A 22,755-nucleotide genomic window follows, 5' to 3' on the forward strand; every position below is an offset into this window, starting at 1 on the left:
ATTGTTCTTCCTCATCCAAAAGGATGGAAGGAAATAATTGTTCATCAAGAAAGTAACCTTCTATGGTCTTATTTTTTCCCTTTGGGGGCATTTTCTCAGCCACTCTCTTGATTTATGAATCTTTTATCAAGAGGAGGGTCCTAGTGTTCCTCTTCAACCGAGGACCATGCTCAGGGATAAAATTCAGGTCAGCTGCTCAATTCCCCCAGGGAAGTTACCCACAGGGTAGGGCCAAGCCTCAGGGCTGAAGTACAGATCAGCTGTTCAATTCCCCCAGAGGCTCTAAGCTCAGCCACTCCCATAATAAAATCACAGACCTTGAAGCGTTGTGTGAGGGCACTATGAGGGTCATCCAGGGTCATCCACTTAGTGTGTGTCTGATCTGGATTATGAACCCAGATTTTTCTGATTCTGAGGCAGCTCACTAACTGTTACACTATGCTGGCTCTCAAATATAGTTATGATATTAAATTCTTCATCAGACTTCTAGAATAGCTAATAAACTATTATGTCCCTTAATTTATCTCACAAGATGATCTTATAAATCTTCCTAAGACAATTGAAACTGGAAAGATAAGCTCCTGGACACCCAGGTGCTTTCTGGAGCTGAACTGCAAACTATTCAAATTCCACTGCAGAGTGAAACTCCAATGGGCTGAGCATGTTGTCCAAATGTATTTCTAAAAGACTATTACACAGAGAACTAAAACAAGGCTCATATGGATATCAGAGGAACTGATACAAGGACATGCTCAAGGTCTCTCAGAAGAACTTTGGAATTAGTTGTGAGACATGGGAGATACTGGCACAGAATCACCCAGGATGGAGAAGGTGTTGTAGTTTATGAGCAAAGCAGAACAGGAGGAGCTCAAAAGAAACACAAGATATCCAGAGTTAGAAACATCTGTACTTCAAATGTTTATATGGACTGTTGCCCAAACTATGTTAGAGCTTTCCAAGCTCATATTGATCTGATTCGTCACAACTGGAAACACTTGATCTTGACGCCAGTGTAGTGATGTCATTTTTGCTTTTTATTTTTTTTTATTTTTTTTTATTTTTTTTAATGTTTAACAATCACTCCCATACAATTGCCATTTTATCCCCCCCACCTACCCCCTACTATCACCCTCCCTCCCCACGACTGCGTACAATTCTGTATAGATGCTACATATACTTTCCTATTGAGTACATTTTCAATATAGTCATGCTATGTAGTCAGACTAAGATGAATGAAAGAAATCGTATAACAAATCAGAACATGATACACAAACACATACACATACACAGACATGATCTGCTACATTATGTGAGTGACTTCCATATTTCTCTCTCTGAGTGTGGAAGGCATTTTCCCTTGAGAACCACCATTGGGATTTTTTTTTTTTGTAAGAAGTTCTTGTGTTATTACAAAATTCTAAGTCTACCAGAAAAAACTCTCACACACTGTGGTTGTTGCTGTGCATAAAGTACTCCTGGTTCTGCTCCTTTCACTCAGCATAAGGTCATATAAGTCCCTCCAGGACTCTCTGAAGTCTTCTTGTTCATCATTTCTTATGTCACAATAGTACTCCATTACATTCATACACCACAATTTATTCAGCCATTCCCCAATTGATGGACACCCTCTTGACTTCCAGTTTTTGGCAACTACATAGAGTGCTGCTATAAATATTTTTGTACATGTGGGACCCTTTCCCATTTTTATGATCTCTTGGGGATACAGTGCTAGTAGCGATATTGCTGGGTCAAAGGGTATGCACATTTTTGTAGCCCTTTGGGCATAGTTCCAAATTGCTCTGCAGAATGGTTGGATGCGCTCGCAGCTCCACCAACAATGAATTAGTGTTCCAACTCTCCCACATCCTCTCTAGCATTTATCATTTTCTTGTTCTGTCATGTTTGCCAATCTTATAGGTGGGATGTGGTACCTGAGAGTTGTTTTGATTTGCATCTCTCTAACCAATAGTGATTTAGAGCATTTTTTCATATGATTATAGATAGCCTTAACCTATTCCTCTGAAAATTGCCTGTTCATATCCTTTGACCATTTATCAATTGGGGAATGACTTGTATGATTATACATTTGGGTCAGTTCTCTATATATTCTAGAAATGAGGTCTTTATCCCCGAGCTTAGCTGTAAAAATTCTTTCCCAATTTACTACATCACTCCAGATTTTGGTTGCATTGGGTTTGGTTGTACAAAAACTTCTCAGTTTAATGTAATCAAAGTTATCAATTTTGCATTTCGTAATGCTTTCTATCTCTCCTTTAGTAAAGAATTCTTCCCTTCTCCATAGATCTGATAAATACACTATTCCTTGCTTCTCCAGTTTATTCATGGTATCAATCTTTATACCTAAATCATGTACCCATTTGGACTTTATTCTTGTGTATGATGTCAGGTATGGGTCTATGCCTAATTTCCGCCACACTGTTATCCAGTTTTCCCAGCAATTCTTCTCAAGCAATGAGTTCCTATCCCAGAAGCTGGGATCCTTGGGTTTATCAAACAGAAGGTTGCTATATTCCTTGCCTACTGCATCTTGAGTGCCAAGTCTATTCCACTTGTCTACCTCTCTGTTTCTTAGCCAATATCAAGTGGTTTTGATAATTGCTGCTTTATAGTAGAGTTTGAGGTCTGGTAGCACTAGGCCACCTTCCCAAGCATTTCTTTTCATTAGTCCCTTTGATATTCTGGACCTTTTGTTTTTCCAAATGAATTTTGATATTATTTTATCCAGCTCTAGAAAGTAGTTGTCTGATAGTTTAATTGGTATGGCACTAAAAAAGTATATTAATTTGGGTAGAATTGTCATTTTTATTATATTAGCACGGCATACCCATGAGCAACTAATGTTTTTCCACTTACTTAAATCTGACTTTATTTGTGCAAAAAGTGTCTTGTAATTGTGTTCATATAATCCCTGGGTTTGTTTTGGCAGGTAGACTCCTAAGTATTTTATACTGTCTACCCTAGCTTTAAATGGGATTTCTCTTTCTATCTCTTGCTGTTGGACTTTGTTGCTAATATATAGGAACACAGAAGATTTGTGTGGGTTTATTTTGTAACCTGCAACTTTGCCAAAGTTGTTTATTAATTCAAGTAATTTTTTACTTGAATCTCTGGGATTCTCTAGGTAAATCATCATATCATCTGCAAAGAGTGATAACTTAGTTTCTTCTTTGGCTATTCTTATTCCTTGAATATCTTTATCTTGTCTAATTGCTACAGCTAACATTTCTAGTACCATATTGAATAATAGTGGTGATAATGGACAACCTTGTTTCACCCCTGATCTTATTGGGAATGCAACTAGCTTATCCCCATTGCATATAATGCTTGCTGAAGGTTTTAGATAGATCCTGCTTATTATTTTATGGAAAGTTCCCTTTATTCCTACGTTCTCCAATGTTTTTAGTAGGAATGGATGTTGTATTTTGTCAAAAGCTTTTTCTGCATCTATTGAGATAATCATGTGGTTTTTGTTAGCTTTGTTGTTGATGTGATGGATAATGCTAATAGTTTTCCTAATATTGAACCAGCCCTGTAGTCCTGGTATGAATCCTACCTAATCATAATGTATTAATCTCGTGATAAGATGCTGTATTCGTTTTGCTAAAATCTTATTTAAAATTTTTGCATCTATATTCATTAGGAAAATTGGTCTATAATTTTCTTTCTCTGTTTTGTCTCTTCCTGGTTTGGGTATCAAAACCATATTTGTATCATAGAAAGAATTTGGGAGGACTCCTTCTTCCCCGATTTTCAAAAATAGCGTATGTAGTATTGGAATTAACTGCTCTTTAAATGTTTGATAGAATTCACTTGTGAATCCATCTGGCCCTGGAGGTTTTTTCCTAGGGAGTTCATTGATGGCTTGTTCAATTTCTTTTTCTGAGATGGGGTTGTTTAAGTATTAAACTTCCTCTTCTGTTAATCTGGGCAATTTGTATTTTTTAAAATATTCATCCATCTCATTTAGATTATCGAATTTGTGGGCATAAAGTTGGGCAAAGTAGTTTCTAATTATTGTTTTAATTTCCTCCTCATTGGAAGTGAGTTCACCCATTTCATTTTTAATATTAGTAATTTGCTTTTCTTATTTTCTTTTTTTTAATCAGATTGACCAAATGTTTATCAATTTTATTAGTTTTTTCATAAAACCAAATATTGGTTTTATTCATTAATTCAATAGTTTTCTTAATTTCAATTTTATTAGTCTCTCCTTTGGTTTTCAGGATTTCTAATTTGGTATTTACTTGGGGATTTTCAATTTATTCTTTTTCTAGCTTTTTCAACTGCAAGCCCAAGTCATTGATCTCCTCTTTCTCTATTTTATTTATGTAAGCATTCAAAGATATAAAACTTCCCCTAATAACTGCTTTTGCAGTATCCCATAAGTTTTGGTATGTTGTCTCACTATTGTCATTCTCTTGAATGAAATTGTTGATTGTTTCTATGATTTCTTCTTTAACCCAATCCTTCTTTAGAATTAGATTATTTAGTTTCCAATTGATTTTTGGTTTCTCTTTCCATGGCCTTTTATTACATGTAATTTTTAATGCATTATGATCTGAAAAGCATTCATTGATTATCTCTACCTTTCTGCACTGGATTGTGAGATTTTTATGTCCTAGTACATGGTCAATTTTTGTAAATGTTCCATGTACCGCTGAGAAAAAGGTATATTCTTTTCTATTCCCATTTAATTTTCTCCAAAGATCTATCATATCTACCTTATCCAGAGTTTTATTTACCTCCTTAACCTCTCTCTTGTTTATTTTGAGGTTGGATTTATCGAGTTCAGAGAGGGGGAGGATGAGGTCCCCCACTAGTATAGTTTTGCTATCAATTTCTTCCTTCAACTCCTCCATCCTCTCCTCTAAGAATCTGGATGCTATACCGCTTGGAGCATACATGTTTTGTAATGATATTGCTTCATTGTCTATGGTGCCTTTTAGCAGGATATGGTTTCCATCCTTATCCCTTTTGATTAGATCTATTTCTGCTTTCGCTTTGTCTGAGATTAGGATTGCTACTCCTGCCTTTCTTACATGAGCTGAAGCACAATATATTCTGCTCCATCCTTTGACCTTTATCCTATGTGTATCCCCCCGTTTCAAATGTGTTTCTTGTAAGCAGCATATTGTTGGATTATGGCTTTTAATCCATTCTGCTATCCGTCTCCGTTTTATTTGAGAGTTCATTCCATTCACATTCACAGTTATGATTACAATCTGTGTATTTCCCTCCAATCTCTTTCTCACCATTTGTGCTTTTAGCTCTCCCGTCTCCCTTCCCCTCCTCAATAGTATTCACTTTTCTCCCTCTCCTCCTGCAGCCTTCCCCTCCTTCTTTTTGCCCCCCTTCCTTTTACTCCCCTTTACTCTTATTGCTTCTTTCCTCCCTTTTAGCCACCCTCCCCTTTCTTCCCCCTTCCCCTCCTACTACCTATAGAACTAGTTAGGATTATCTACTTAAGATTATTGTTCCCTCCTTTGAACAAAACAGATGAGAGTACCTCTAAAACAATGCTCATCTCCCTCCCCTCCTTCCCTCTACTATAGTTTGGTACTTCTTCCTGTGATATAATTTGTCATTTTCTGCTTCCCCCTTTTCACACTTCCTATTACAATCCCTTCTCATACTTAAATCATATTTTTGACATGACATCATTTACTTTATGCCCGTTCCCTCTACATATATCCCTTTTATCATAATAGCTGCACAGTTCTCAAGATTAACAGGTATCATCTTCCCTTATAGGGAGGTAAACAGTTTGCCCTAATTGAGTAGCGAGTTTTTGTTTTTGTGTTTTCCCCTCTGTTTACCTTTTTATGATTCTCTGGAGACCTGCATTTGAAGATCAAATTGTCTATTGTGTTCTGGTGTTTTGGTCAGGAAGCTCTGGAAATCCCTTATTTCGTTGAATGACTTTCTCCTTGCCTGAAATGTTATGCTGAACTTTGCTGGGTAGTTGATCCTTGGTTGAAGTCCCAACTCCTTTGCCTTATGGAATATTGGGTTCCAGTTCTTTTGATCTTTTAATGTAGAAGCTGCAAGGTCCTGTGTGATCCTGACTGTGTGTCCTTGATATTTGAATTGTTTCTTTCTGGCTGCTTGTAGTATTTTCTCCTTCACTTGATAGCTCTGGAATGTGGCAACGATATTTCTTGGGGTTTTGAGTTTGGGATCCCTTTCGGGAGGGGAACAGTGGATTCTTTCAATGACTATTTTGCCCTCTGAGTCTAGTACTTCTGGGCAGTTTTCCTTGATGATTTCCTGGAAGATATTGTCCAGACTCTTTTCTTCATCATGGGTTTCTGGCAGGCCAATAATTCTTAAATTTTCTCTCCTTGATCTATTTTCCAGGTCAGTTGTTTTTCCAATTAAATATTTTACATTTTCTTCTATCTTTTCATTCTTTAGATTTTGTTTGACTGATTCTTGTTGCCTCATTGAGTCTTTAGTTTCTACTTGTCCAATTCTAATCTTCATCGTATTGTTTTCTTCAGTTACCTTTTGCATTTCCTTTTCCACCTGACCAATTTTTCCCTTTAAGGAGCTATTTTCTCCATTTAATTTTTGTATTTCTTTTTCCATTCGACCAATTTTCCCAGTTAGGTTTTGGGTTTCCTTTTCCATCTGATCAATTTTCCCAAGTAGGTTTTGGGTTTCCTTTTCCGTTTGATTACCTCTTCCTTTTAGGGTGTTATTCTCTCCAGTTAATTTTTGAACTTCCTTTTCTATTTCTTCAATTTTCCTTTTCAGAGTGATGTTCTCATCAGTGAATTATTTTTTTATAATTTTAAAATCATTGGCCAGTTTTTCTTTTATATCCTTCTTCAGACGTTCCAGGTAATCTAGTTGTGCTTGCGAGAAATTCAGTCCCCTCTGAGGTTTCAGATGGAAGTACAGTCTCAGCTCTGACCTCTTTGGTGTTTGTGTTTTGGTCCTTATCCCCATAGAAAGATTCTATGATTTTTTCACTTTTCTTCTGCTTTTTCCGATTCATGATGTTGGCTGAGTGTTGTTGCTTTTGGTTCTTTCAGTCAGAAGATACAGAGCTTTTAAGTTGGGCTGCTGTGTGTCTAGGCTGAGAGCAGGCTTTTTTTTTGTTGTTGTTGTTTCCCAGATCAACCCTGGGGTTAGCTTGTTAGGTGTGTGGGAGGGGTGGTCTGGTCTCAGGAGATCTCCTTAGCTGACCTGAGGCAAAGGCAAGGTCAGGGGATGGTGATCCCAGCTTCCCTATTGTCTTCCCTTTTCCCCTGGAGGTCTGGGGTATGCGTAGAAGTTAATGCGTGTTCCCGCCCCTCCTGGGGCTTGTCTCCCAGCGCTGAGACTTGCCTGGGTCTCAGTGCGAATTTTCTCTGCCCTGGGTCATCTGTCCCTCCAGATCGCCTCCGCCACAGTACAAAGAATTCCCCCCTTGCCACTTTTCCAGTCTCTGGTGTTATGAGACCACCCGCCCCCTTCTGCTGTTCCCGCTGATTCAGGATTAATCTGGGGAAGAATTTTATGGTTCCCTCACAGTCATCAGGGATGAGGAGAGAGCACTTACTGATCACTCCGCCATCCCAGCTCCTGGAAGTTCAAGTAGTTGACCTACCGAAGTCCAGTCTTCAGGCTGAAGGTTTTAAGGGCTGCTACGCTGATATCTGGCGCTCAGCGGCTCTCATCGGCTCGGCCCGGCTTATCTCCTGCTCTGCTGGTCTTGCCCGCCACTCTCAGGACCCTCAGGTCCCCTCCGCCCTGTCGTGCCGACCACGCTGCGCTGTGCGCCGGGGTCTTACCCCCCCGGAACAGATCCCTCCCGTGGACCCTCCAGTCCAACCTGGGCTCCGAATCCTCATAGTCCGTCACCCACTGGATTCTATACCTCCAAAGTCTGGTCAGACTCTCCCCCCAGAGATATCCAGAGGAATTTTTCCAGGAGCTTGGGTGAGTCGTTGCTTTCACTTCGCCATCTTGGCTCCGCCCCCCATTTTTGCTTTTTCAAGAATTGACAAAAACAATTACTACCAAGTCCCTTAAAATTATTCTGTTAATTTAATCATTGAATTAACAAATATTTGACTTCCTTCCCTTTTATAATACTGTGTAGCGGATGGCAACGAAATGAAAGACATATGCCCTGTCCTTTATAGAGGAGCTAGTTAGGGAAAGAACACCTACATATGAATAACAGTTAGGTAACAGCGATACAAGGGAGAATGTCTTTGAAAAAGACTGATAGAGACTCTCAATTTTAGAAGAAAGGGAAGGTTGATGCAAGCTAGGAAGGTTGAGGAAGGACTTGTGGTACAGATGGATCTTGAGTTAGGCCTTGAAAGATGGATAGCATTTGGACAAAGGGGCACATGGAGCGTTCCAACTGGTAAAAAGAGAAGAGACAAAAGTTGGGAGTAGAGAAAGGGTGAAAGGTGTGTGTGCGTGCGTGCGTGCGTGCGTGCGTGCGTGTGTGTGTGTGTGTGTGTGTGTGTGTTGGAAGCGTTAGAGGAATTTTTATGACTAGAGGGGTGGATTTAGATTCATCATTTCTCTGATATCACACTCTTCTTACAAAACAACGGATGAACACAAAATGAAATTACCAAAATTGTTCTGAAGAACTAGAAAAAATAACAGCAAAATTCATCTGGAAGAACAAAAGTTCATGAACATGAAGGGAATTAATGAAAAGAAATGCAAGGGAAGGTAGCCTAGCCATATCAGATCTTAAGCTGTTATACAAAGCAGCAATCATCAATAACTGTGTGGTACGAGCTGCGAAACAGAGTGGTGGATTAGTGGAAGGGTTAGGTACACAAAACATTGTATTCAGTGACTATAGAAATCCAGGATTTGACAAACCAGAAAACTCAAGCTTCTGGGAAAAGAACTCGTTATTTGAAAGAAATTGCTGGGAAAATTGGAAAATAGTATGTCAAAAAATAAGCATAGCCCGATATGTTACACCATATATCAAGATTTACTAAAAATGGATACCCCATTTAGACATAAATCTATGTGTCAAACCATAAGCAAATTAGAAGAACAAGGAACACTTTACCTTTCACATCTATGGCTAAAGGAAGAATGTATGACCAAACAAGAGAGAGAGAAGATGGTAAAAGGCAAAATTTATCATTTTGATGGCATTAAATTTAAAAGTTTTTACACAAACAATGCTAATGCAGCCAAGATTAGGAGAGAAGCACAAAGATAGCAAACAGTTTTTAAAATCATAGTCTTTGATGAAGTCTTCATTTCTAAAGTATATAGAGAAATGAGTCAATTATATAAGACTATTAGTTATTCCCCAGTTGATAAAAGACCAACGTTGTGAAGAGGTAGTTTTCAGATAAACAAATCAAAGCTATGTAAAATCATATAGAAAAAGCTCTAAATTACCATTGATTGGAGAAAGGCAAATTAAAACAAATTTGAGGTACCACCTCCTACCTATCAGATTGGCTAATACAATACAAAGGGAAAATGATAAAAGTTGGAAAAGATGTAGGAAAATGGGAACACTAAAGCATTGTTGCTGGCGTTTCGAACTGATCAAGTCATTCTGGAGAGTAAACTGCAACTATGACCAAAGGGTACAGCTTTGATCAGCAATAACACTGCTAGGTCTGTATCCTAAAGAGATCACAAAAAAGAAAAAAGGACCCACGTCTACAAAAACACTCATAGCAGTTGTTTTTGTGGTGGCAAAGAATTGCATGGTGAGTGGATAAACGTAAATTGTCAAATGACTGAATAAGTTATGGTCAATGAATGCAATTGAATACAATTGTTTTATAGGAAATAATGAGAAGAAAAACCTGGAAAGATGTACATGAACCTATGCTAAGTGAAGTGAGCAGAAATGGGAGAACAATGAACATAGTAACATCAACACCGCACAGTGACCAAATTTGATAGACTTAGCTCTTCTCAATGATGCAAAGAAAAAGATGTTTATTTTTATATGCTTGATTGTTTAATCCTCTAAGGTAATTTTGTTTTTACAGATCAACACATATTGTTTTCTCTCTTTTTCTGTCGTCATGGTTTTTTTTTCCATTTCTCCTGACTTTTCTTTCACAACATGACTAATGTGGAATTTTGTTGAATATGATTGTACATATATAGCCTGTATCAGATTTCCTGCCATTTTGGGGAGGGAGAAAAAAGAAACAAACTTTGGAACTCAAAATCTTGTGAACGTGAATGTTGAAAACTCTCCTAGCACATAACTGGAAAAAACATAATATAGGATTAGTTGTGGGAAAAACCATATTTTACACACCAAAATGAAAAAGAAGACTATGCTCCATTTCAGGGTCCTAAAAAAATGCAGTTCCACATGAAGACAACAAGGAAATTCTAAAGTTTGAGTAAAATGACAAATGAATGATAATAATTAATAATTATTTAATAATTTAATAATGTTAATAATTATATGAAAAAATGATCTCAGTTGAAGAACATACCCAAATTTTTGAGGTGCTGCCAAATCAGTCCTCAGGGAGAAAATGATGACTCTACAAACATAGAAAAAGAGAAGATTAGTGAACTAAATATACAGTTAGACAATTGGAAAATAAAGACAGAAGCTTAAAATAAGCACACAAGAAGAGATATTACAAATTAGTGGACATCAATTGGAAACAAACCAAAAGACAAAGAAATGTCTAAAGAGAGGGTAACTAAAAGCTGGTACTTTGAAAATAAGCCACTACTGAAATTTCCCACAGTCCTGCATTCCTTGGTTACCACTAAGCCCCAAGAAATTTCCCATCAGGATACTCACTATCCAGGGAGACTTCACCAGCTTTGGTGTTTAAAATGTCACAGTATTCTGTGAGTGGGGGCTGTAGTGTGGAGCAAAGAACTCGTCCATGTAAAAAGGGCTCCCAGGTCAGCTATCTCCTCATGTCCCACCAATGGCATTCTTTGCACTGTGCACTGGCTACCGATTTCCCCAGCCCACTTATTCCACGTAATTTTCTTCCAATACATTGTAATATCCTTGAGACAAGAGACGCTCTTTCTTTTCCTTTCACATCCCCAGCACTTAGCACAGTGTCTGATGCTAGAGTAAGAGAAAACCACAACAAAATTAGAAGTAATTAAAAGAATAATCTGTTACAGGTATAATTGTAAAAGCAAAACAAACAAATAAACCAGAGAATATAAAAAAAGAGAGAGAGAGAAACATGTTCAAAAGTGCCAAATACCAAACCAATGGAGACCGAGGGGACATCTTAAAAACCCTATCTCATAAAAAGAAATAGAACTTACTGTAAAGGAACTACCAAAGTGGAGGGGGGAAAACGTCTTGGTTGTTGTGGTTTCAGAGAATTTTATCAAGTGTTTCAAAGAACGATTTGCACCCATACAATACAAATTATTCTCAAAAATTGAGAAAGAATGCACCCTACAAGAATTTTTTATGAGACAAAGACTCCTAATACTTAATCCATGGAAAGATAAAACATAGATGAATTAGATGCCGATATCATTCATGAAAACTGATTCTGTCAGACTACAGTCAATCACCCAAGAAGACACTGATAATGATCAAGTTGGTTTTATAGAAGGCATGCAAGGATGGATCAACATTAGGAAGATACGCAGAGTAGTTCACCATCGTAATAATGAAAATAACCTAAGCCACATGATCGTCTCACTGGAAGCATAGAAACCTTTGACAAAGTAGAATACTCGTGTGCCATAAACTCTACAGAGTACAGGCATGGAGGGATTTTTAATATCATTAAAAGAGTCGGAAACCAAAAGCAATGATCCTATGCAATGCAGACACACCAGAGTCTTTTCAAAAGGAATGGGAAAAAAACAAGGATGCCCACCCTCTTCTCTATGCTCTTTGATAATGTAGAATTGTTAGCAACAGCAGCAAGACAAGAAAAATAAACTGATAGCATACTCTGTTATGTACTATTTGTCATATTGCTCTCTGTAAGAGGGAGGGGAAAGAAATTGGGCTAAACCTTGATGGTGTATAAAACCAAAGACATCAGTGAACTTTTGCTTTTAAATGGAGATTGAGAGCCCTTATGTGAGGAACAAGAAAAGTAATTGCTTTCAAAAGTTTCTCTACTTTGAGTAGGAAATTATAGGAACTTAGAACTAAGAAATATTTGATCGCCATACTGAGGTCTATGAAAATAGACAGAAATACCAAGCCATGGGCTTACTACTAGCACACGTGGAAAGATATTGTGCTTTGGTGACTTTTAGTGTTCATTCCACCATACACCCACAGGGTCTACATGGAAGCATGTGTTGTAATCAGACTTCTGGCAGGATAGTGGCAGCTGGGTGGGTCGGTGAATACAGCCCTGGGAATGGTGTCAAATTTGGCCTCAGACACTTCCTACCTATTTTACCCAGGACAAGTCACTAAAGACATCCTTTGCCTCATGCCCTGAACTGGAATAAATAGGGATGATAACAGCATCTATCTCCCTGGGTGGTTGTGAGGATCAAATGAGATGGTAATTGCAGAGTAATTACCATCGTTTCTGGCACACAGTAGATGATATAGGAGGTAATGATGAGAGAGGGGGCATATTTTCACAACCTCCCGTAGTGTCAGTGTGTGTGTTTTAGGCCCAGATTTAGCCACATTACCCCATGCAAAGTAAACATCAACTCATGCACCTAAGAGTGACAATAATGAGAAGACCTTGTCTAGAATGAGCTCTCTTTATAGAATGTAGAAGAATTTTTAACAGGGAAGAAAACCCATCTTATACATTTCTCAGGTTGTGAATTCACCTCCATCAAAGGGATAGTTACCTTTTCCCAAAAAGTATTCCCATTAACACAAGGGTAATGAAAGACTATAAAGATCTTCATATTTAAAGCTTTTAATCAGGATATATTATTTCTTCGAAAAAGACTGGAACAGCAATGGCCGGCTAAGGTCTGCCTTTTTTTAGTTATTAAGTATAGGGGAACGTGAAAATGTATTACGTTATCGAAACAAATTAAATATGAAATTCTAGAATAAGTGGTGATGGTTTGAACATTTCTGGAAAAGATGGATTCTATAGTGATATTGCTTCATCATCAAAATGGCAGAGTAAGCCTGATTTGCCTCTAATCTAAAAAGACAAAGACTCCTCGCAATTGGTCTGTTTGTGGTTGGAGAGACAATGTAGCTCATCGTTGCTCAGTACCTGCAGCACTCCTCTACCAGAAAAATTCTAGCGGAGTGGCTACCTTCCTCAGATGGAAAGAGTTTCTTTACTGAAAGTGCACCAACCCTCCCACAGCTAAGGTGCAGACGACGACTGAATACAGCACACTAGAAAAGGGGGTGTCTCCTTTCTTTTTTAGCAAAGAAATAGAACATCTGATTTATGGTCCCCCTCACCAGTTGCTCCTGCGTCTTCTTGCCCTACATCTCAAACCCAAGTCCAAGCTAGAATCTGAGACGTTAAGGAAAGTATCCTTGGTAGAGGGGAATATGCTCTTGGCTGGAGGGAGAGGACTGGGTTTGAGGGCTGGTCTGACTAGGGAAAGTCTCAACTGGGAAAGGAAGTTAGCTTTCCTGGGTCTCAGCTCCTTTTTTGAGAACTCGAGGAATGGGGAAGAAGAGGGAGACTACATGTACTCAAAAGTCCCCTGTAGTTCTGAATCTAGAGCCCCAGGTTGAAAGAGCAGAGAAAGGATTGGAAGCTAGGTCTTCCCTACATCAAGTCCACTGTCACACACTGCCTCTTCAGGCAGGTTAAGGGCTGCACAAACCTAAGATCAGATCGAGGTAAAGGAAGGAGGGTGAGGGTCCCAGATTTTTGGAGGGTTTGAGTTTGGCCACTCATTCCAGTAACCTTACTGGTTGATGCTCTCTAAATGCAAGTACAATCCAGAAAGTTACCTTGAAGAGCAACTAGTGGAACCCAGAAAATTGGGCTAGACAACATAAGAAAACCTCCATCTCCTGAGGAGATGCACCTGGGAGCTTTAATGTCACCTTCAGAAAGGAAGGCATCAGGAGGAATCCAAAAAGATCCTGAACCTCCTCCTAATTCCAACTCCATCTCCGCCTAGCTGTACCCAGATAGGGAAAGGCTCATGTGCCGTGGAGCCTAGAAGAAGCTCAGCATTCTAGGAGTCAAGGAATGGAAATAAAAGGGGAAAGAAGCAATGGAGGAGGAAGGGGAAGGAGAAAGAGCGAGACGAGTGGAAGGGGGAAGAGGGGCCTCCCCACAATCTGATTAATACTAGTCTTCCCAGGCATCTTTTAGACAGTCACTGTACATGTCCCCAAAACACTGGACAAGCCCTACAAATGTATCTCCCATATTCCAAGTCTATTTGTTTTCACATTCCCTTCAATCTCTTACAAAGTAGGAAACACATAAAAAGAGAGGTCTCCAGGAGTGGTCAAAGAACATACTGCTACAATGAAAAAAAAATGAGTATTATTCAGGCAAGCAATTTATTCAAGAAAGCATGTAGTTGCAGAAACAAATCGTGCCCAAAGCTTTCAGTACAAGAGGCCCTGAACCCTAGTTTCTATAGGATTTAATAAACAAAGTGGAGAGAGTGATAAACAGCATGAAGGCTTAAGCTTCCTGTATTCTTACTGGTGGAGTTGATCTAGACATTCAGGTGGAGGGTAGAGTGGTATTCTTGGGGTGAACTGACTGTAAGGAGGGGCAGTAAACTTGTGCCATCTCCAAAACCAGGTGACTTACATGGAGTTGAACCTTCAGAAAATAATGTTTAAAAAACAAAATGGGGCTACTTACGTTATTTTTACTATAACAATGCAGGGAATACTTGGCAGAACGAGGCTTAAAACGAAGTATGATGGCTACAAGTCCAGATACTTCCCTTTCCCTTGTACTGCCTCTTGTTCAGAAAGAGAGAGAAGAGAGCCTGAGACTCAGTTTACTCATCTGTAAAATGTGGTATTTCAGAATACCAGAAGTTCTTTCCTGAAAGGGTGGTTGTGGGGCTTCCATGAGATCAGGTATGAAAAAGGCAACTCTCCCAATATTCAGAATTGCATAAACCTCAGGCCTTAGCGTTGTTATCATCTTCAGTCTTTCACTCTCTTATCTATACTCTCAAATGTCCCCTATTCTGAAAAACATCCTTTTCTTTCCATCCTGAACCAGTCAAATTCATGAAAACTTGTCTGTACCTGAGGCCTTTACGTTGGCAATAACCAGGATCTCCTTTTCTCTTTACAGTCAGATTCCCAATTCCATGACGCCAATGTAACTGCTCTCTTCCAAATCATCCATGACCTCCTACTGCTTCTATTCTTTTGTTTTTAAAAATGAATTTATTTACTTTTAGTTTTCAACATTCACTTCCATAAGTTTTAAATTTTCTCCACTTCCATCCCCCTCTCAACAAGGTGTGCAATCAGATATAGGCTCTATATTCTAACTAAATATATTTTATATGCATTGTAACATATATATATATATATATATATACATATACATATATATTATTTAATTAAATGCATTTTAATTCACCAGATTTTCACATTAGTCGTGTTGTACAGAAAAATTAGAAGAAATGGGAGGAACCAAAAGAAAGAAAAAAAATAAAAAGTGAGATCAAATAGTAAGCTCCAATCTGCATTCAGTCTCCATATTTCTTTCTCTAGATGTGGATGGCATTTCTTATCAGGAGGCTTTGGAGTTGTTGTAGGTCATGTGTTCTTCCGAAGAACTAAGTTAATAAAAGGTAGTCATCAAATAATGTGCCTATCACTGTGTACAACGTTCTCCTGGTTCTGCTCCCTTCACTAAGCATCAGTTCATATAAGTCTTTTCAGGTGTTTCTGAAGTCAGCCTGCTCGTCACTGCTTAAAGCCCAATAGTATTCCACTACATTCATATGCCACTACTTGTTCAACCACTTCGAAAAGATTGGCACCCCCTCAATTTTCAGTTTTTGGCCATCACGAAAAGAGCTGCTATCAATATTTTTTTTTTTACATTTGGGTCCTTTTCCCATTTTTATGATCTATTTGGGATGTAATTCTAGAAGTGGCATTTCTGGCTCAAAGGGTACGTACGTTTTGACCCTTTGGCCACATTTCCAAATTGCTCTGAAGTGTGATTGTATCAGTTCATAATTCCACCAACAATGCATTAGTGTTCCAATTTTCCCATATCTTCTCCAGCATTTATAATTTTCCTATTTTTCATGTTAGCCAATCTGACAAATGTAATATGGTACCTCAAAGATGTTTTGACTTACATTTGTCTAATCAAGTAATTCATACAATTTCCTCCTTGTCTTTTTCCAGATTTCAACAAATATGAATTAAGGGCCTACTGTATGCCAGTAATCAAGTCATTTTGCTTCATTCTCTATTTCACTCATCATCACTCTCCCAACATCAGTTTTCTATTCTATGCCCTCAGTAGTGTAATGGATGTTGTCCTGTGTTTTAGAAGAGGATCAAAATCACATCACCATCATAAAGTGAAGTGTTAGTGTGTCCGACTTTGGCTGATCAGGCCAGTATGAGCCCAGAATGCTCCTCCAGAAGTTGGGCACAGATATTCCGCATGGATATTTCTGGTGGATACTCCAAATTTGCACATCCTACTTTACTTTCTGCTGTCTCAATTCTGCTTTGCTCCTAGAGCACAACAAACTTTCTGATGGGAGCACACCATGCTGAGTGGTCCTGTGTCAGTGTCTCCCTTCTTGCACAGTCAAATCCAAAGTTCTTGAGACATTGAGAATGTCCTTGCGTTACTTCTTCTGACCACCATGTTATCTTCTCTCCCATGTGTGTTCTCTATAAAATAACATTTCCATCATCAGTGATGAGGGAGCCACATTGATTACAAACTGGTGGGAGTGTTGGTTGAACGTTAACTGCAGAGCCAGAACTTGATCCAGTCTCAAGGTCACTCCTTGTGACTCTCATCTGCTTTAGGTACATTAGGACCATTTAGCCTAAGTGTCGTCATATCGGACCCCACTCCCCCTTCCTAGGACACAAAACTGCATAAAGTTTACAGTGATCATAACGTACCTTCTTGGCTCCAAAGACCGTTAAACTGACAATAACTGGATAATGAGTTTCCCTAAGGATTTCGGACAAAAACTTGGTGGCGATGGTCCACTAATTACCGTTTCTAGCAGATCACCAGCCCAGTGGGCCCACCCCGCCCATCCCTCCCCAGCAGACAGGATCCCGGGAAACAGACACTAATCGAGGGACAGTGCTAGGGGTGAGATCTGAACCGTCTCAAACCCACCCAGTCCTTAATTTGTGTGGCCTAGTCGAACATTCCGAATGTTTGTCCACCCCATACTTCAGCAGGCAGCCTGTAATACCACAGCAGAGAGGGTCCCAGGCCTGGGTACCCGTGGATCTCTCAAAGTAACCCTCAACACCCTCTCTCAAGCTTGGATCTGGCCTTCAGCACAGCTCCCCACTGCCACGAGCCTCCTTACCCTTACTGAACCTGGACTGGTAACCCTAGGAGCGAACCCCCCAACTGACCTGGTCTTAGTCATCCTCATTTTCAGCCTTGACTGAGGCTGACTGGACCCTCCTGCCACCCTCCTCCACCTCGACTTCGACAGAAGGACGATCACAGGCTCCTCAGCATCACTTCCCTCAGCAGGCCAGGGCAGGGGTGGGCAGTGACGCCTACACCCCATCTGGGCTCCCTACTCAGCGGTGGCTGGGGTTCCCTCCTCTTGGCTCCAAACTAGATCCAAGCCCCGGGGAAAGGTCAGGGCTGGGGCGTGGGCAGAGCCCAGGGAACGTCTGTAGACCAAGAAGCGGGTGGTACTGGGGGGCAAAAAGAGACATTCCCTTGTCGAGAGACAAGGAGGGGCCACAATTAGCCTTTCAGAGTGCCCAGGACCTCCTGATGTCCTGAGCCGGTCGGGTGATCACCTGGCCAATTGTCCAACTCACTGCACTCTACAGGAATTCCGACAAGTTTCCCTCGTTGGGGCCAGGCGAACCTGGAAAGGAGACCTGCAAAGACCAGGTGAGCCAGGCAGTTCATCCAAGCATGGTAATAACCATGGTGACAGAGAGGGCGGGTGCAGGGAGAGTCATGTGTCCCTTTGTCTGTGCTGGGTCTGGAACGTTGAATCCACCATTCCCCTCACCTGTGGTGGTCGCTACGCCAACCGCAGGACTCAGAAGGAGGAGAACGGAAGGTGTAGTCCAGGTTGGACTCTGAAGGCGGAGTTTAGACTCCTATTCTGCCCTCAGGAAGGCTGACTGGCAAGCCCCCTCAACTTGGAGCCCCTGAGTCTACAGACAGTCGCCCTATAGGAAGGGCTTGTAGTTTGGAAGATCCCGGCCTCACCGGGACAGGCGACTGCGCCCAGGCGCCTGGGTGCTTGGGGAACCCACCAGTCTGGAGAGACGGTTTCTCAGCTGGCCTTTGTGGAGGTTTTCACGAGGCCGCTCTCTCCTGCTTCAGAGTCAGACCGAGAGATGTACTCACTTTGTTGACGCCCTCCTTGAATGCAAAAGCTGTCAGGAAATTCATCCCAGTCGTGCTCTCTAAAACCGTGGGTGCTTTAGAGGTGCTCCCACTACTCACTGGTGCCATTCAACAGGATAGGAACACAGGACAGTGTATCATCAATGCCATATGAGCTACTGTTATAAATTTCTTCAGCCACATGTGTATATATATATATATATATATATATATATATATATATATATATATATATATATATATATATATATATATATATATATATATATACACACACACACACACACACAGATATATATGTATACACACACAGATATACATATATATATGTATATAATATGGATGCAGATATTAAGGATCTAATAGATTAGCATAATAAACAGTCGTCACTCGAAAGCAAACCAGTACAACATTTATTCTGCACACAAGGACAATATAAAACCTCATTACAGAAATACAGAAAAACAAAGCCTAACAGAATAACGCAAATATTTACATACAGCACCAGACCTGCGCACTTACTCCTGAGTTCTCGATCACAGGAGGGGAGTAAGTGGATGAGGAATCTTGATACCAGCTACTCAGTGTCCCTAATATGGTAAATCAAAAACATTTCATGTGAAGCACCTTTCCCCTTTATGAGCCCCCAGGCAAAACAAAATCTTCAAAAATATATACAGTTTTCAAACAAAGAATTGGCACCTGATTGGCTCAATGCTGAAGGGCTTAAAAGCCTACTTGGCCTAGCACCTGTCTGGCTTAATGAAAAAAGATGCAATACCTACCTGACTCAGTGCCTAATTGACTCAAATTGACTCAGCACTTGATGTGTAACAGCTGTGAACTAGATCAGAGTTCAAAGGACTAAGACTTCTGTGATTGATGGGGCAAAATACCTGTGTGCCTTTAGACCTGGGAACACAGAAAGGAAGATATGTATTCACACAGACCCATAAATATATAGGGATTATCTTTATGTTCCATTAACCTTTTACCCAGTCCTGGCCAGTGCACAGCCTGCGCTGGTACCCTGGGCGTTCCTGCAACGATTACTTGATACCACTATTTCCCCTCTTTTCTACCCTGTAGCAACCATAGTATTCAGACTATGAGCAATAACTGGAGGACAAACAAGGGAAATAATCAAAAGTTTGCCAGGGGAGGCTGGAGAATAAAGTATTAGAAAGCTTCCAAAGGGACAGTTAGTTACCACACCTCATCCATGCCTGACCTGGAGTGCATTAGCTGAGATGAGCCAGGGGGTAGGGTATGAGAGGTATTAGAAAAGTCCTTCCCCTTCTATTTATCCAGCCTGAATTAGACTGACAAAGAAGGGTTAGAGTTGGAACTTAGTGTAAATAACTGGGCTAACAGAGACACATTCCTTCCTTTGTTCTAATATCTATCTTCTGCCTTTTCGTCCTAACAATTTCGCTTTGTAAGAAGCCATCAGGCACCCATGGATCACAGAACACGTTTATAGACATCAAGAAAAAGAACCGTTTTTGTAGCTATAGATGTAACTGGTTTTATTTACCCTGTACTGGTCTCTGAGTTCCCCTAGTAAGGAAGAGAGAAGCATTTTGGTTTCTTCTCATTTTATTTTTCTCTAAGATATTTCACAAATGCGCTCAAATGGATGAATGTCATTTGCACGGCAAAAACTTTTTATTTGCAGTCTATGTTTGAAATTCATACTATTATGATACTTTTGTGATTGATTTCTTCCATTATGATTTTGGAAAGGTTTATATAAGAAATAGGACTAATTGGAGAGAATGATACTTTGAGTGAAATGCCTTTACTGGAGGTTAACTGCTGTTTGCATCTGAATGCTGAATACACTGTTGTCCAAGGTTGCCCTTAAGGCACAAAGAGGTGTGCTCTTGTCTGTGTACTTGGGGAGAACTGATAAATCTTGTATCTAGACAGTCAGGTTCTCCCCCTACCTCCATCACACAGCAACCTCTCCTCCTTTGAGATTAATGAAATTTATCTTTCCCACCTAATGAAAATCCTGGTACCTATTGTCTACAGCCTTCCCTCTGTGTCCCCCTCCACAACTAGGTCACTTCACTTCCTTCCTCAGTTCAGTTCATTATCTGCATCACAATTTCACTCTCCTCCCCAAATCCTGTCTTCATTCTTTGAGACTTCCATATTCGTGTGTCTGTCTGTCTGTCTCTGTCTGTGTATGAATAAGTATAATTTTTATTTTTTTCCTCTCAAAAACCCTACCCACACAAGTACACTTTCTGTGACTCCAGCCCACATCAGCCATACACAAAGATGATCAAACTCATGATCTTGCCATCACCCACAAATGTACCACCTCCATATTCAAGATTTCTGAAATCTCCTTATCTTTCATCTCTCCCACTACCTTCCTTTACAAAACCCTACTCTTGTTCCACACCAGGACCTTTAACTCCTCAATTATCTCCCAAACCATTTCCCCTGCATTGGCCACTGCATCTTGACACATTGGATAACCAATTCAACTCTACATTCTTCTTTTCTCTTGAGTCCCTAGCCCCATTCAGCATTGAAAGGCTCCCATCAACCACTGCTGCTGAATGTAGGTAAAGAAAATCTGGAAACTGTTTTGGCTGGGTTTACTACAAATGTGTTACCCAACCTCCACTAAGCCCTCACTTCTGCTAGATGACCTTTTGACCCCTCCCTTATCAACTGACTCTCCTTCTCTCCACAGTGGCCCTTCCCAAGAATCCCCCCTTCACCCTCCCATGGCTCCCCCTCCTCTGCCCTATCAGCTCAGAGTCTTGTTTTACAAAGAAAAATTGAAGCCATTTGCCATGATCTCCAACTTTTTCTCTCTTTTCCTTAGCCTATCCCACAGATACCTTTTGCATCTTCCTTCTCTCCTACCTCACATGGCAGACACGGCCAACCTTCTAACTTCCCTCTATGTATCCTTCCATACCATCTCCACCAACATATTGCTCCCCTTTATCACTTACCTTCAGTCTCTCTCTGTCTACTGGTACATTTTCTAATGCCTTCAAATGTGCCATGTATGAAGTGAAGTAAGTTTTCAAATCCTCCACAGTCAAAATGAAATCAGACTAAATCATCCACGTTAAAATTGCCACTTATATTCTAATCACTGTCAGAGGTCATCTGATACAAAGTTAGGCTCCAAACCATTGGAGATGATATTGAGCTGATTCGTGCCTCATGTAACTCTTACCCATCTACGAAACAAATCTTGTAAGAATAAAACAAGGAAAATGGCTAGTCATTGTAGTAATATTTCTTAACTTCGAAGCAAAATTACAAGCCAAATATCACAAGTCTGAATGAGACTTCACCAGTGTTAGATCAGACATGGAGGTGAATATTTTTCTAGGCGCTCAAGACTTATCAGAATCTTTAACTCGACTTATTTTGGAATACTCCAGGAAGTGACTGCAGATTGCGGGAAGGGCTAATCAGAAACAAACACTTTGGTGGAAGGAGAAGTTAAAGGAGAGGATAGAATAAACGGTGGGCAAGACAGGATAGAGGAAAACTGACAGGAATATTGCACTCAGATTCTACAACTCCCAAATCAAGGATAAAATATCATGAGCAAAAAGAAAAAAAAATCATTAGGTAATTCCACAATTAAAATCGCACAAGACCTAGCAGTAACTACACTAAAAGATCATGGGTCTTGAAACACTGTATGTCAAAGAGTAAAAGCACTATGTTTCTGGAGGAAAATATTAAACTCAGTCAAGTTGAGCATAATTCTTAATGAAAAGTGATTATTTAATAAATTGTCCAACTTTCAAGACTTTGTTTAAAAAAAGAAACCCTAACTTAATAGAACATGTGACATAAAAAAGTAAAGAGAAATAGAACTTACATCCCCAATGACCAATTACAAGGGTCTCAATGAGAATAAACTATTTTCCTTTTATGTCTCAAATTCTGAGTCTAAGATTATTAGTTATTAGTAACTATAAAGAAAGTTAGTAATTTCTTACAAGAAAGTTGAAATGATGTGGCCTTGTTGAGCCCTGGCAGCTTTTGGGTGATCTCAAATGCGTCACTTCAGTTTCCCAGGTCAGCTCTCCAAGACCCTGGTTCCCTTTCCTTCACAGCACAGGGTTGGATCCCTTGATCTGCCAGGGACCAACCATTTTGTGGAGGATCTTGAAAGTCTCTTCAGTCCTCTGAGAATCAGTTTCTCTTTCTGTGGCAGCATTAGGTTGAACACTATGGTTTCATAGGCACTGCCAGTTAATGGAAGATCTCATACTAGTCTCTTCAGCTTCCTAGG

At 39.9% G+C, this 22,755-nt stretch overlaps 1 long non-coding RNA gene across 1 annotated transcript in view; it reads right to left on the bottom strand.

The window, feature by feature from the left end:
• Window positions 1–17,978, bottom strand: part of LOC140515238 (uncharacterized) — a 33,688-nt gene extending 15,710 nt beyond the window's left edge. The window contains exons 1-2 of the long non-coding RNA XR_011970909.1: window positions 17,903–17,978; window positions 10,470–10,520 (exon numbers count right to left, since the gene is read on the bottom strand). This is a non-coding gene — a long non-coding RNA (uncharacterized lncRNA). The remainder of the gene's footprint in view (window positions 1–10,469; window positions 10,521–17,902) is intronic.
• Window positions 17,979–22,755: the final 4,777 nt, after the last annotated feature.

The sequence above is a fragment of the Notamacropus eugenii genome, chromosome X, assembly GCF_028372415.1.
Source record: "Notamacropus eugenii isolate mMacEug1 chromosome X, mMacEug1.pri_v2, whole genome shotgun sequence".
Lineage (NCBI taxonomy): Eukaryota > Metazoa > Chordata > Mammalia > Diprotodontia > Macropodidae > Notamacropus > Notamacropus eugenii.